The sequence below is a fragment of the Ixodes scapularis genome, unplaced genomic scaffold, assembly GCF_016920785.2.
Source record: "Ixodes scapularis isolate PalLabHiFi unplaced genomic scaffold, ASM1692078v2 PGA_scaffold2__306_contigs__length_199485367, whole genome shotgun sequence".
NCBI lineage: Eukaryota > Metazoa > Arthropoda > Arachnida > Ixodida > Ixodidae > Ixodes > Ixodes scapularis.
In genome coordinates this window covers 94,679,821-94,694,823 of record NW_024609857.1, presented here as the reverse complement: position 1 = coordinate 94,694,823, position 15,003 = coordinate 94,679,821, and the positions used below count along the sequence as shown (strand labels likewise).

Sequence of the window (15,003 nt, the reverse complement as noted above, 5' to 3'; positions counted from 1 at the left end):
AGAAATAACAATCGCAAGTTGTTTTCCCAAATATCCGAGTGTGCGTGCATTTTCAGCTTATTATCGCGTAATCGTCTACTGCGACCCTGTGTCTGCGCTTTTTTGTTGTCTTACTTTTGTTATTTTGGAAAGTTCATTATATATGTCAACCGCCCAATACCCCTGGGGCCTTTAGACGTATATAAATAAATAAAATCCCCGAGTTTTTCTCTATCATTCAGTTGAAACAAAACTCAAAAGAATCCTTCGACTCGCACAACGGCTGTGCCACTCGGAAATTCGGAAAGAAAAACGCTCGTCTAATGCAACATCTTAAAAGAGATGGAAAAAAAAAAAGTCACTGACATTAGATGACCCATTTTCACCCTAAAAATTAAAAGCGCCGTCTCGATTTAACGAGCAGAACATGGACGTTAAGCTACGAACAATATACCGATGGCTATCGCACTCTTCAACATCAAGGCCGAAAGAACCAGTATCGATACAAAAGAAATAGATCACACCTGGAGTTTATCGCGAAATTAGAAGATATACGACCTACCCTCGATAAGGGCAAAAACTGAGCTATCGGCCACCGGAGGCGAAGCTGCCGACTTATCCCCAGAAAGAAGAAAAAAGAACAAGAGACACCTTCGTCGTCATCGGTGGTTGCGGGCGTGACAAGTTACGCCCACACAGCAGCCGTTCGAGTGCTATACCCAGAACCCTAATCATACGCGAAGGTCACGTGATGATCACTCGGCATTCAATAGATCCTGCTAAGCGATAGAGCGACACTTCACATTATCAAAATTATCGTATCTAATAGAAGCTAAAACTAAGGGGCGTGTATATACCGCCTCGATTCAAATAGCGCTGTGGCATACCTTGGGACGGTCTCCAGAACCAAATAACCGAATTTCACGTTCGTGTTTATACAGCGTAAAGGCTCTGTTCTACTACCACGTAGAGCGTAGCGTAGCAATCAGCACACAGAAGCTGATTGTTCGCAGATATCGAGTTCCTGCTCGCCGGTGAAAAGCGCACGCTCCGGTCTTAGAGGTACGGCGACACTGGTTTACGCGCTGTAGACGATAAATTTAGCCGGTGCGGTACGACCGCTATACTCCGTTCACTTTTAAGCGGAGACTAGAAGCTCCGCCTTCAGCGCGAGCTTTCTGCCCTCGCTAACGCAAGTGTGAACGCGCAGGCACACAAGCAACCAAAGCGTTGCGGAAGCCATCGAGCGTGCGCAAGGTAACACGCTCGGCCACCGAGCGCCCCCTGGTACTGTCTCCAACAATATGAAAGGCCCATTAGGGACGAGGCAGTTCCAGGCGGCGGCGCTTGATTAGCTTCGGCCAAGCCCACTTGTCTCGAGATGAGGAAATAAAACCTTCGTTCTATTATCTGTTTAAAACGAAAGTGCATCTGCTCACTGTGCGTATAGCCCCACCCTGCCTCGGCAATTTTAATTTGTGGGAGGACGTACAACGTTGCCAAGAGAGCGTGCACCGTCACGTCCTACCCTTGTCCAGCGCTATTCAATTCAAGCCACTATTCCTCGCATACCCTTAGCTATAAACCTTTGGATCGCTTATTAGCCGAGAAAAAGAAAACGCCGAGTCACTGGGCTGTGGGCGCATGCGCAGCACGCAGCGCCTGGTTATACTGTAGAAGGGAGCAACAGCGCACGTTCGGAAGGCATTCCACAGCCCAGATCTCAGAAGGCGATTTTTGCAAAGGTCTATAGACCTTTGCAGAAATCGCTTCGTGCACGCTGCCATCTTTGTCTGCATACGCTGTTGATCTGCTGTGCGGTATATCGGACGCTGCGCATGCTTCCACAGCTCAGTGACTCAGCATTTTTTTTTGCCCGGTCGCTTCGTTCGAGACTGCCGCTGGAAAGGTCTATAGGATGCTCGGGCACGCACCAAAAGTGCATCGTCGCGGCACTCGTTGCTTTTGTGGGTCTGACGTCAGCGGCTAGACCATTCACGCACAGAAGAAAGAAAGAGGCGCAGGGTCGCGGTGCATTTACAGCGCATGATTGGTTTAGTTGGTGATAGCAACTAAACCAACTCAAACAAAATTTGGAAATAGAGGAATTGAAGTGAAACGCACAAAGGCGATAAGCGCCGTGACGGTGCACTTTTTGGCACTGCTTGATTGTCTTCATCGGATGCGGTCGGACTGTGAAAGGGAGAATAAAGGGGGATGTGGTCAACACGTCTTCCTTCAAGCCGCGGTCAGACTTAAATTCTAAGAGACCTCTTGCACTGCATGAAGCTTTGATCAAACTGCGGCGCCCTCTCTCTCGGTAGTACAAGCTCACCCCATTGCGCCTTGCACTCTACTTGCAACGCCCTTGCTGAGTCTTTTTTTTTTTTTTTTCTTATTTTGTAGTGTTAAACGAAGAAAAAAAATACCTTTCAACATTTCGAACGCGCCGAAAGTCCGGGATTCATGCCACCAACCCTACGGTACGTGTCTTCTATGTCAGTGTGGTGACGTCGAATATCTAACGTCGCGACACTTCTTTCTTCTCGTTTTTTTCCCCATCTTTTTTATGGGACGCGTGAGATGGCGTCGTTTGGCTCCCGAGACTCGCGCTCATAGAATCTTATCTTTGACCCGTGATACAACGGCGTTAGAACCTTTGCGGTTTCTTCGTATTTTCCTCGTGATTGCGTTCCGCGCCAGAGCAGGCACGCTTCTGTAGACGTGCGACAGTTTGAGACGCCGACGCTCGTAGTATACCTAAAATGAGTCTTTCGCAGCAGCGCCTGGGCAACGTATACGCAGAATACTGCGTACAAAAGACCGTCCGCAGACACCTTACGAGTTTCTTCCTTATATTGACGGTCATCTTGGTCATTTAAAAACTGTCTGCAGGCGTGTGTATAAGGCAAACATGCTTCTAACACGCTCGAGGCCTGTCCCCACACAATGTTGCCATCATGTCTGCAGCGGACAGCGTGTCTTTTGTATGACGCTTGAGGGGTAAAACCGCGGCATTAACTGCAGGAAAGAAAAAAAAAAAAACTGGCGGCGCTCGCGCAGGAACGCATTAAATCGCAAAGGTAACCGTCAAGTATACAACAACAAGGAAATTGTGGCGTGTGTATGTTTCTACAGCCTAGAACTTAGTCTGCCTCAACGGGGGATTTGTCTTCTAGCTGTAGATGATTAAATTTAACTAGTGCAGAACAACCGCTATCCTGGGGTTTTTAACGTGCACCACGCAGTATTGATACGCGACCGCACGCCGGTACGAAGCTCATCCAGATCGAGACGCTTAGCGCACCGATCTCACTAAGCGTTCGGCGCATGCGTGACACCGCCATAACTTTAGTTCACAGGAGGCAGATGGCCGTGAATGCGAGGGCTCGTACCGTCTCGTGCTCCACACGCGCAGAGCTTCAGCGGGGTTGTCGCACCTGCAGAAAGAAGTTCCCTCGATGCATTGCGGCAGCGGTGGCGTAGTCAAACTGGCTGGTGAGATCGGTCTATCACCGAAAGAAAAGAAACGTACGCGCGGAACGAGATTAACTTCGAAGGCTACGTCGAACGGGGCGCCTCGGAGAATTAAGGTCAGCGGACATACCGAAGCCGGAGCCATCTTCGTGGATCAAGGCTAGAGATATTACGCGTGCCCGAGAAAGGCAGTTCAGGCTAGAGAAGGTGGATGGGTGGTTTTCTCTTTCGCACAGCGGCACGGCCAAAAGAGCCTAAGGTGCATCACGCGCGTATTTTATATACACCCCTGCGACGGAACAATAAAGGGTGTAAAGGGCACCGATGGATTTCATTCCTACGTCTTATGGCGTGGAGTGTCCACAAAGCTTATTGCCGAGCGAACCGAAACCATCTAAAAACGGCGCTCCTAAAACAAAAAGATATAAAGGAATGCGAAAGCGCACCTTTTCCTGCAGGTTTGACGTAAGGCGCAATGACGAAAATATAACTTGTATCGAGCTCTTGCTAGTTTTGAAAACAAAAGAGATTAAGTTTCTTTTAGACCGTAATAACCCCTCTCCTTTTTTTCTCCCGAGTAAATAAAAAAATCTACCAAGCTCTACGAGAATAGCGGTATTTCATACATAGGCGTAGAAAGTTTTCCGCCCAACTTATATCGTCGGGTATTAAAATGCCCGCACTATCCCCACTCCTTCGAGTAATTCTCTTCTACTCAGCCCTTATCAAGTAAAATATTAACCAGGAGCATTTCCATTCGGAAGAAGTGCCCAGTATTCCACCTAGTCTATGTTACTGGTGCCCACCTTGTAGCCTAGTCCATCTCCCCTTACCATCACTGGTGCTCTAAAATATAAATACATACGCAAAAAAAAATTAAATGGACATTTGCGTCGATTTATATTACTCGCACACTGAACAACTGTTTCGTAAGCATAAAAATAAAATAATATTACATATATAAACTCTACAATGTATACGGATTCCCTAAAATGTACAAATCATCCGTTGCAGCAAACTGCTAACTAAAAAAAAAAAAAAAAAAAAGTTCCATGCGGAGTGCGCAGCGCCGGGTTCTGGAGTAGCACACGTTCTGGAACAAACTCCGGGTTACAGATGCTTCAGTATACACACCACCCACACTATTAAACGTTTCAAACAGCAAGGCGCCCACATTTAGTTTGCAAACAAAAAGGCGTTGTACCATTTTCTCTCTCTCTCTCTCTCTCTCTCTCACTATGAATCATTTCTGTTATACAAGTCGTTAATTTCTGCTGAAATAGTTTATCGCTTTTTCTGCCCCTAAGCTGACGAATGTGCGAAGCAGGGGCCCTGTCAATCTGCATTATTGCAGCTTTTTTTCCCCTGCCCCCAACCCCATTTTGCATACTGTGTGTGGGGGAAAAAAATATGAAGTTCTCTTGGACCTTTCCAGCAACGACAAAAGTCATAGACTACTTATGAGCTCCTGCCATATTTCATCAGGCGCCCTGAAATGTATATCAAGTATATTCGCGAGATTAACGAACACATGAAAGAGTCCCCCCCCCCCCCCCCCCCCTTTTTACCCTAAAAAGAACCGTTTCCTTCGATGCTAAGACGGCAATAGCGTGCAATTAGTCCTGTCAATACCCTGTGAAGTCCCTTAATGAGCTCCTTAATTACAAGCGTGCATACCTTTGTCCCCCAAACGACCTGATATTGGGTTGCCGTCAGTATTATTCATTATTCACGTCTTAACAGATCGAGCTTTCAGCAGGACCCCACAGGAATCAAGATTCGCCGACTCCTTCGAAGAAACAAGCAAAAGCGACTTCATCTTCCACGTAACTGGAGCTACCTCCTCTCCGTGCATCATTTCGGAGCTCGAAAGACGGAGCGCGTAGCTTCTCAAGCCAGGCATATTTTCGAGCCGGGTCTCCTCCCGTGTATGCTGTGTATAGATACCCTCCACGAACCGTGCTTGCTCGTGTTGGTCTCACAGTATCAGGGTCACGGGAGAGGGTGTCGACGGAGCGCGGCTGTTGATTTGACGTCGCAGTGAAGAAACTTCGAAGCAATGGGCCGGGAGGGGTGATAAGTAAACAATCTGTTGTGCTGGGAAACTAATACAGCAAAGTTTATTACAACGTTTCGAGCGGGGACCGCTCTTCATCAGGTCTGTGTGTGTATATATATATATATATACGGAACAGCACCTGGGAACAATACAATAATTGTACAATTGTACCTGGGAACAATACAATATATACGGAACAGCACTAGGAGAGGATTTCATTAACCGTGGATACCCCTTACCGCTAATAAATAATTCAATATCAAAAAGTCGAGCGATCTCTCGGAACGCGTGTTTAGTAGAGCGGCCGAAAAGAAATAATCATGAATTACGACTAATCTTACCTTACCAATCAAAACTTCCAAACATAAACAATATTCTTAGACGACACATGAATATTTTACACATGGATACAGCTTTAAAGGCAGTTATCCCTCGACCCAATGGTATAGCGATCAAGAGACCACGTAATTTATTAGATTTATTTAAACAGTCCCGAAACTCCATCGGACGTAGCCTGGTCCCGATTGGTTGCACCAAGTGCAATCATAACCAATGCAGTTTATGTGGGGACATAATTATAGCTAACTCTATTCGTAGCACAGCGAATAACTTTAATTGGAAAATAAATGGTACCTTTGACTGTAATTCGGAAAATGTTATTTATTTAATTCAATGTAGAAAATGCCAAATTCAATACATAGGAGAAACTAAAACAAGCATAAGAAAACGCATGAATCTACATAAAAGTCATATACGTAAACACGTTGCCGGACCGGTTTCCCGTCACTTAAACTCCGCAGGACATAACGGACTTTCTGATTTTAATTTTATTATACTCCAGGGGGGCTTTCGAACCACCAGAGATCGAAAAAATAAAGAATCTGAATTTATCTATAGATTTAATACTTTAGAACCGAAGGGCCTTAACAGTTCGAAAGGATCATTGCCGTCTTTTTTTATGGACATTTAATTGAGATCTTCTAATCGGTACCGCACTGTTGCTTTTTTTTTTTTTTTTTTTTTTTTCTTCTCGCTTCATCGTTTAATGTGACACGAGCAAACGCGTAACATTGGGCCTCTCATTGGCTTCACATGACACCAGGTATAGTTGGGTTATACCCAACCACATGTCCCAAAAACTGGTTTTATGATAAGAATGGCAGTAATAATATTATATTTAATTATTTCCATAGTATTTATTGCATTGGTATCGAGATATATTAAACTTTTAAGCGAGAATTTAGTTGAGTAGGCACCCGCTAAACGGTAAGCATTTTTCCAATTAACTTCTTCTTTTTTCCGGCCGTTTTTTCTTTGATTGAAAGAAAAGGAGAACGAAGTCTTCTCACTTGACTGACGAAGAGCCTACCAGGCCCGAAACGTTACGTTTCACTGATCTCTTTTTTGGCAACCTCCTCGGCTAACTCCTTTAAGGGCTATTATTGTATTGAGTATATATATATATATATATAAAGAGAGAGAGAGGGAAAGATGTGTGTTTGTATATGGATGGATGGATATATAAAGAGAGAGAAAGAGAGAAGCGAGAGAGAGAGAGAGACGAGAGGAAGAAACGAGGAGGTGTCGGTAGCTGCTGCCAGCGTATACCTCCCCGGCCCTTCGCCGGTCATCGTGCGGGTCGCGCTCTGTTTTCACGTGGAAAACACGCCGATGGCATCTGCGGCGGCTTTCCTGCGGCGGCAGTCCGCCGAAGCCGCGCAACTTCCCCGGGCGCCGACGTCCTCGACGTCGCGACCTCGATTTTGGGAAGAAAGTTGGGCGCCACGAAAAAGGACGCTGGCCCGTTTCCATCGCCGCCTCTCTCGCGTGCGTGGATCCTCTCGGAGCGGCGCCGCCGCATCTCCGTTAATCTCAGTCGCGCACGAACGCCCGAAAAGAGTGCCCTCCATCACAACGCGGGGTCGTCCCCGCTTGATAGGAACCGCTCCGCTAGGCCTCGTGCCAACACCAGTTACCGACGGGATGAGACCACAATGGCGTCTCTTTCAGTTTCCCGGTCTCCAGCACGCGCGCGTTGCCTTCCGCCGTGCTTTGGCTGCGAGTGCACGCTCGAAGCTCACCAGACGCCGAAGCACTTATCGAAGGTGGGAAGCTCGCGCTGGAGGCGGGACAGCTTTAGTTTCGCCAAAGAGCGCCAACGACATACTAAGAAAAAAACGATTATACGACACCGTGGCCCGGAGGTGGAGAAGGCTGTACACAGACTCATTATTCGAGGTGGTGTTTGTGCGCGCTTGTCTGTTCCTTTGTCCTACGACGGAACTCGGTGTGCAATTTCGTCGTCTGCCACCGAGTCCGCCTTCTTGACCCCAGGTGTCCATTATTCGAAATGGCTGGTGGTGCGGGCATTGCTTAGACCAGGATCGATAGAGTCCAAGTAAGAATAGGCTCTTCCGAGTACACTGTACGGTACAAAGCGAAGACACGAGTGCAGAAAATCTGGTGTACCAAATCTTGGACGCCGAAATTCTGGCGGGCTAGTTGGTTATACATAACAAGTTACAAATAGCGCTAGGACGAGGGACACTTCTTCGTCTGTCCTCGTCCTAGCGCTATCTGTAATTAAGTACTTGGACGCCGTCCGACCCACAGGCAAATTTAGGGGGAGGGGCGGGGGGGGGGGGGGGGGGGGGGGGGCACAAGCCTTTTTTGTTGCGACGCGTAGTTTTCAGAATATCGAATTTGTCCACTTTTCGTGAAACACCCTATATATGGTAGAAGAGACCCAGAAAAGAGCCTTTAATGCACGACGTTTTAAACGGGGACCGCTTTTCTTCCAAAATTATTATTATTATTTTTTTTTAATATGTTATAACAAGAGTTAGGCTCGAGGTTGCCAAGGCAGCGAAGACTGAAAACGTTCGACTTCTCTCCGAAAGCAAGGAGTCACGTCGTTGCCACGAAGCCCCAAGATCGACGTAATCCTTTTTGTGTGACCTGGTAAATGTTCGATAGGGCTTCGTCCTTCCTCCAGCCCTTCCCCTTCGTTCCCAGTACACGATGCACTGAGCAGAATTCTGGTAAAACAGTCCCGCCACATTCCTCAATATAGACAGGAAATGACCGGTCGAGCAACGAACTTGCACCCTAACGAGGTCACATGAGAACACCCGCACTTTCTCTTCACGGTAGACTGAACAGGTTGCAGTAGGGTCATGCAGAACCGCGTTTAGTGTACAACCGAGGGAACACATTCATTGGAACCTTCGGCCCAAAGAGCGTCTCAAAAAACAACTGATCACCACGGCCTGAATGTAATAACTATCATGACATAGTCCAACAAGACTTGTTGCTAGGCTAATTGGTGTATGATGCTCAAGGAACCTGTAAACTAACAAAAACGGACGAGAGCGTGTTTGTTTCTGTTCGGGCTTAGAAGCTTCCTGGCCTGAGCATAATGACAGACCGTTTTTGCACGGAGGAGGGTTTAGTAGGTACTAACGCGGCAAAAAACAAAAACCCGTTTCCTACTTCTTAGGCGAAAAACGAACTCCGTTAGTTTTGCTCACGTACGAAAACTACCTTGTCACATACACCACCATAGGGTTTAATATCTGCTGTTCCACTAAAATAAACACGCACAAACAGAAGTAAAAAAAAACGTATACGAGGTAATTGAGAAAAACAAAAGTGCCATAGCATTGGCGTGCATATGATGCTGACTCAAAACACTCTTCCTTACAGGTTGTAAGGAACGCACGAAAAAGAGAGAGAAAAAGAAAACGCTCTTCGGCGGCATAGCTGCAAGCAGCACTCCAACGTCTGCGTCGCTGTCGAAACGACGTCGGTGACGTGAGAGCGCACTCAGCGGGAGACACAGAATTCCCGAGGACGTCCTTGTCCTCATCAAGACCGGTGCGCCGGGCGCACGCTTCTCCGCGCGCGTGCTTTGGCGCGCAAAGGATTTACGTAACGCCTCGAAGGCCCAAAAGGCGGCGCTTTCCTCGATCAGCCAACCTCCCCGGGCACTCCCGAGTAAACAGCCACCGCGGTACAGGCAATCTAGACACTGTCAGCCTTCTCGCTGACGACGAGCTCTTAGCTTACAGGCGTAAATCCAGCGGAATATGTACTTCCACTCCTGGAGGGCCCGCGCTCGCTGAGCTCAACAATTGTTTCGCTGTATCCTTGGAGTATAGGACTAGGACGGGATAAAAGCTCGCCGACAATATCGCCAAGTCGCTTCCTCGACGAGAGAACGGCCTCGATTAGGACCGAACGCCGCTCATTGGAAATCGCAGCGCGCATGCAGCGAGTGCGCGGCTCGAGAAGCGTGCACGCGAGACGGGCATGACAAGCCTCCTTGCGAAGGATGGACCGTTTTATGAATAGGCCGATCTCAGTCAGCGTTCGGCGCATGCGTGACGCCGCCATAACTTTAGTTCACAGGAGGCGGACGGCCGTGCCTTCTTGTGCTCCACAAGGGTAGAGCTCCAGCGGGGTGCTCTGCTCGCACGTGCAGAAAGGCCCTCGATGCATTGCGGCAGCATAGTCAAACTGGCTGGTGAAATTCTTCGACAGTCTTTGTAAGAACCATGTGTGCGTGCGAGCTGAGCGAAGCTTTCCCCTTCTGGGGAATGTTTCAGTCGAATGTAGTATATGCTCTCGCAATGAAAGCTCACGCCAAGTGCCTAACCACGTCGTCTGTTGAAGCGCGCATTCCTGACCTTACGATTGAACTGTAAAGGCAACGTCCCGGGTCTTGCTAACACGTGTGTGTGTCTTAATTGATTACGTAATAAGTTACAACAACGACAACAGCAATAAAAATGATAAAAAAAATCTACTTAAATTCACTTTACAATTCTGTCGGTTCGCATTCCAAAGCTTCCAAATGCGCAAAGCTTTCAGCATTTTAAAACAGCAGGCCATGCGAACATTTCTGCAAGGGTTAAAAGCAACACAGGTCATAAGAGCTGCTCACATCCGTTGATTTATCATGTAAAATAATGAGCAACAAAAGCGACCAATTTCGTTCTAAAAAAGGCCGAAGGTTGAAGCAGGAAATAAATCTGTGTGACACATTTCTCGAGGTTCGCTATTTGGCCAACCCAAAGAGCCATCCTGTGAACCCCCCTTACCTCTTTCATGTTATGCCTTGGTTATCACACTGACATTCCCCCCCCCCCCCCCCCTCAGAAAAAAAAAGAGCAAACGCGCGTTGTTATTTATAGACTACAACTCATATGATTCCAAAGGACACGCGTTTTCCGAATCCGTATACCGCGCTGTTCGCGTAATGCAAGTGACGTTGTTTTTTTTCATTTTTTTTTTTTTCAGGTATTTGCGTTAGGATGGAAAGCCGTAGTAACGGAACGCTTTTGTGGAACCCTAGAATTACCGTTTCCCATGTCAATGGTTACATTAATAATACGGCTAGGATCGGGTAAAAGGAAAACGGCATTGGGGAGTTCGGTCAACGTTCGATTCGACTCACGCGTGCGCTCGAATTCATGACCACGTCGCCACCATGGTCACGAGTCGCATGCTGCACGTGCTTCCCCCATTCTTTTTCGAGGAATTTATTCAGCACCAGACACTCCTTTGAAGCGTATAAATGACAATGATAATATATACGCGAGCTTGTCTTTAGTCGGGGGTAATGTCTGCTCCGTCCGTTTCTTTTCTCCTAAATATACGTGTATCGTAAAAACAACCTGTTCATTCACTTTTTTTTTTTTTGTAAATTTTTAATATTTACAAACATTATGATACAGAAGCAACGAATAGAAACGCGATACACAAAAGTCCGAAGGCCAGCTGTTCAGACAACGGGGTTCAAACACTGGTGTGAGTTTGTTTCGATGCCCGGTTCCTCGCTCACACGAATTTTGATAAAGCGGGAGTCACACTGGCTCATAAATCATACAAAAAGTCAGTCTGCAAAACACGAGTCACAGCAGTATCCGTGGTTCGAATGCCTCGAGCCAAGCTTTCTCCTCGAGCTCATTGTTAAGCGGCATTCTAAGCACGAATCTCGCGATGACTCGTTCATATCTGTATGCAGTCTGTCTTTTCTATAATCTATAAGTTATAAGAAGTGTGATCCCGGCTTCAGGCTTATTTCATCTTATTGCGAAACGCCACGGGTAAAATCACAGCCTCCTCTATTGGCGACGTGAGCGATCGAAAGCGTCGCTGTGGTCTGCCCACCACAATTGGCCGAATGCTGGCTATGACGTCAGAAAAGGATGTCTCAACGACGGAAATAAGAGTAATGTAAGAACTTCTATTTTGACGGTGTCGGCAGTGTTGCTTTGAGAGCGCTATGGCTTCAGACTTCCACCATGCACATTACAAACACCATGGAACTTGTTGTTCACAAGGTAGTGACGTCACGAAAGGTAACCGAACGAGGGCGCCACCGAAACATCTCGCCGCTAATACTGGCAAAGCCTGGCAGATCGCCACGCGAAGCGGCCGCCGAAATGGATAAGGTGGAGCGGCAGACAATGAATCAGAGGAGAGCCACGTGACTGGCGTCCCGCTGCGGCGAGACGCCGAAACACGCTTCCCCCGAGCGAATAAGCACTGGACGGACGGATCCGTTCGAACAGTTAGTAGAGACAAAGGCAGCTAGCTTCGTGTCTATCCACTAGTCGGTCCAACCAAAGCTCGGTGTTCCGACGTGCCCTGCGCGGTCTTGTCTCCTTTCTCCTCCAGTCTCGAGCGCGACCATTCTGCCTTTGTAACGCGCGGCCAAAGCCCCGCTCGAGGCAACGAGCACCTGCCGGAGACGGAGTGACTCCATGCAATGTCCCATGCAGGAGCTGCTGAGAGCGATCTCGAGCGCTCGCTACAGTGTAGCAGACGGAAGAGGCAGAAATGAGACCCTTTTCCAAAAAACGGGCTTGTAGTCGGTGCCATTTTCAGAGCTCGTGCGTACGGCGCTTGCTTTGCTCGCTTTCCGAAGTGTTGATCATGCGCGTGCTGAACTGTGATGTTCCCACGCTGGGCTGTGATTTTGTAAACATTGGAATAGTGTATAAGCCCCGCACTGTTGCGTCTTTCGGGTGCAAAATTCAGTGGCGTTTTTGTTCTTTAATCTAAACCTGCTTTCTTTTTTTTTTTTTTTTTTTTTGGTGTGTGTGTACGTTGAAATGTCGCGTTTCTTTGAAACGGCCCGTGGTGGTGTTTCCCTCGTATACGACTCGATGCTGCGTTTCTTGTAACCTCGATGGTGTTTTTTTTTTTTTTTTTTTTTCTTACACAATCTTCGGCTTCTACAGATAAATCATACGGTAAATAATTTACAGCCTTCTCCCGGCGGCTGCTGGGAACGAACAGCCTTATCGGCGGCACCGGGCGAAGTGCGATTGCGCGAGCTCTGCGGAAACAGCTCATCACAAACAGTTACGTTGACGAAACAAAGGAAAAACAAAAGTTTCACTGGAGAGCAAAGTCGTCGATGAGTCTCTTCCAGCGAAGGCCTATGCCGCTTTCACGCCCGCTGCGATTGCCAAACGAAGCTTCCACGCCGCGGAGTGCAGCCGCATGCCACACGATCCGACGCAGCCAATGAAGCAGTGCCAAATCTGCATCGTCACTGTGATCGTCGCCTCTGTGCGTTCGCTGTGGTGTGACACGGAGTCTACAGACCAACACAGTGCATGGAAACGAGCCTGCTTTGCCCAAAACAGGTGTGGGCACTGCGCGTGGGCATAAGAAACAATTTCGGGAGGAGGGAAGCGTCTGCGCATGCTCAGTACCGACAGCAGCGCCACCGCGCAGGGTGTGGCGTCAGTGAGTTGAGTCGGTCTACCGGGATATGTACAGATATAACCTCGCGTCGTGTACTGGCACCGAGGAGTGCTAAAAGAAGGTCAGAGGCTCGAAGAACACCGCGCTATCGTGGCACCGCGCGAGGTTGCTCAGGAAGAGATACGGTCCAAGTGCATTTGGCCATTGGCATGTAGGCTACCGACGCGAACGATAGCTATAGGATCTGTTTGCGTGCACCTAGAGGTACAGGTAAGATAAATTCGTCGATTGACAGCGATCAAAACGGAAATAAATAAGTGCATCATTTTCTCTGGCCTCGTGGCTTCCATGCTACGACCAAACTCAGACGAAAATTGAGAGGAAACCATTATATCGGGAATATAGATAGTTAGTACCAAGTGTTCACAGATGGCAGTTCCCGAGCTTGCCGTCATCTGACTAAAACGCTATAAATGCGATTTTCGGACATTTTCAACGGGAAAATGGTGGACGACAAAGCTCGCGAATGCAGGGAGATGAAGAGCGTCAGCTACCGAGAGCGGGCCCCATTTTCCCAATAAAATAAGAAAATCACTTATAACTTTCCTTTAAATAAAATAGAATGACGCGTGCTTCTGAAACTTCGACATCTGGTCCGGACCCTTAACGCTATAAAATAACTTTTTCCTTTTTTTAGAGGGGGAGTGGGTGGGGTACAGAAAAGACATTGGGGGGACGCCCCCTCCGAAGATCTCTGGACTCCACAGGACAGTTCCGACGAATTAAGGGACACCCCCCCCCCCCCCCCCCCCGTTGGGCACCCCGAGATTTCCTATAAGTCATGGCAAATGCTGCGGCAACCGCAGAAGCGTTGGTACCTTTCCGCACGAACTTCTATCTCGGATGCAGTATGCGCCGACACAGAAATTAGGCGAACGGCACGCGGCTATTACGACGGTGAACGCTGTATGGACCGCGATCCGTTATTCATTTATGCAAGACGCTTTCTCGTTTTCTCGCAGCAATAATAAGGCTGCAGGCTATTACGACGAATGCACCATGATGGGAATTTGGAAAATGACTCGAGCATAATTATATTATTAATAAAATAATAATAAAATCAACAACTTAAAATGAATAGTTTTTTTATTTTCTTTTTTTACGGGAAGGAACGTGTTAATAAAGGTACCGTTCAAAGCTGAAGGGGGAACAAAAAAGACGGAGGAAATAAGGTTTGCTCGTTTTATTTCGACAACATTTACCCGTGCATTCCACTCAGTGTCGGTACATTTTAGCGATGCTAACATATGTCCGAGTGGAATCCGCGAGCGGTTAAAAAAATAAACAATTAGATGACTCGGTCGGCGTGACAATTGGCAAACGTAGAATTATTTTTCAAGTGAGCACGGCGCTTGAGAGACAGACCACAAGATAAGTGCCGGCAACTTTTCGCGAGTTGAATCGAACGCGCGAAAGAGCACACGCCCCCCACCCGAAAAAAAAAAACAAATATGCGAGCGGAGAGCTCTCCACTCACTGGTTCGTGTTGTCGACTTGCCACCGCTCCGTGTACCGCTAACAAATCCGAATCCCGGGGCTCTGTATCCTCCGTGCACCTGTTGCACACGCGACAGACGTCCGCACACTCCAACGTCCCGAAGCTAGGAACAGTTATCGCCCAACGCACTCCGGCGCAAGCCGGTCGGGAACCTAGTTACGTCGTCGCTCGCCAGGGCCGCCACCGTCGCAAAAACTAAATACAAAAA

General features: G+C 47.8%; 1 protein-coding gene across 2 annotated transcripts in view; it reads right to left on the bottom strand.

The window, feature by feature from the left end:
• The window catches only part of LOC120838270 (moesin/ezrin/radixin homolog 1), a 123,730-nt gene extending 108,745 nt beyond the window's left edge, over window positions 1–14,985 (bottom strand). The window contains exon 1 of one of the 2 annotated variants that reach the window (XM_040208111.3): window positions 14,775–14,985. The gene's annotated coding sequence lies outside the window, so the exon portion shown is untranslated. The remainder of the gene's footprint in view (window positions 1–14,774) is intronic. The other variant, XM_040208110.3, reaches the window with a different exon arrangement.
• Window positions 14,986–15,003: the final 18 nt, after the last annotated feature.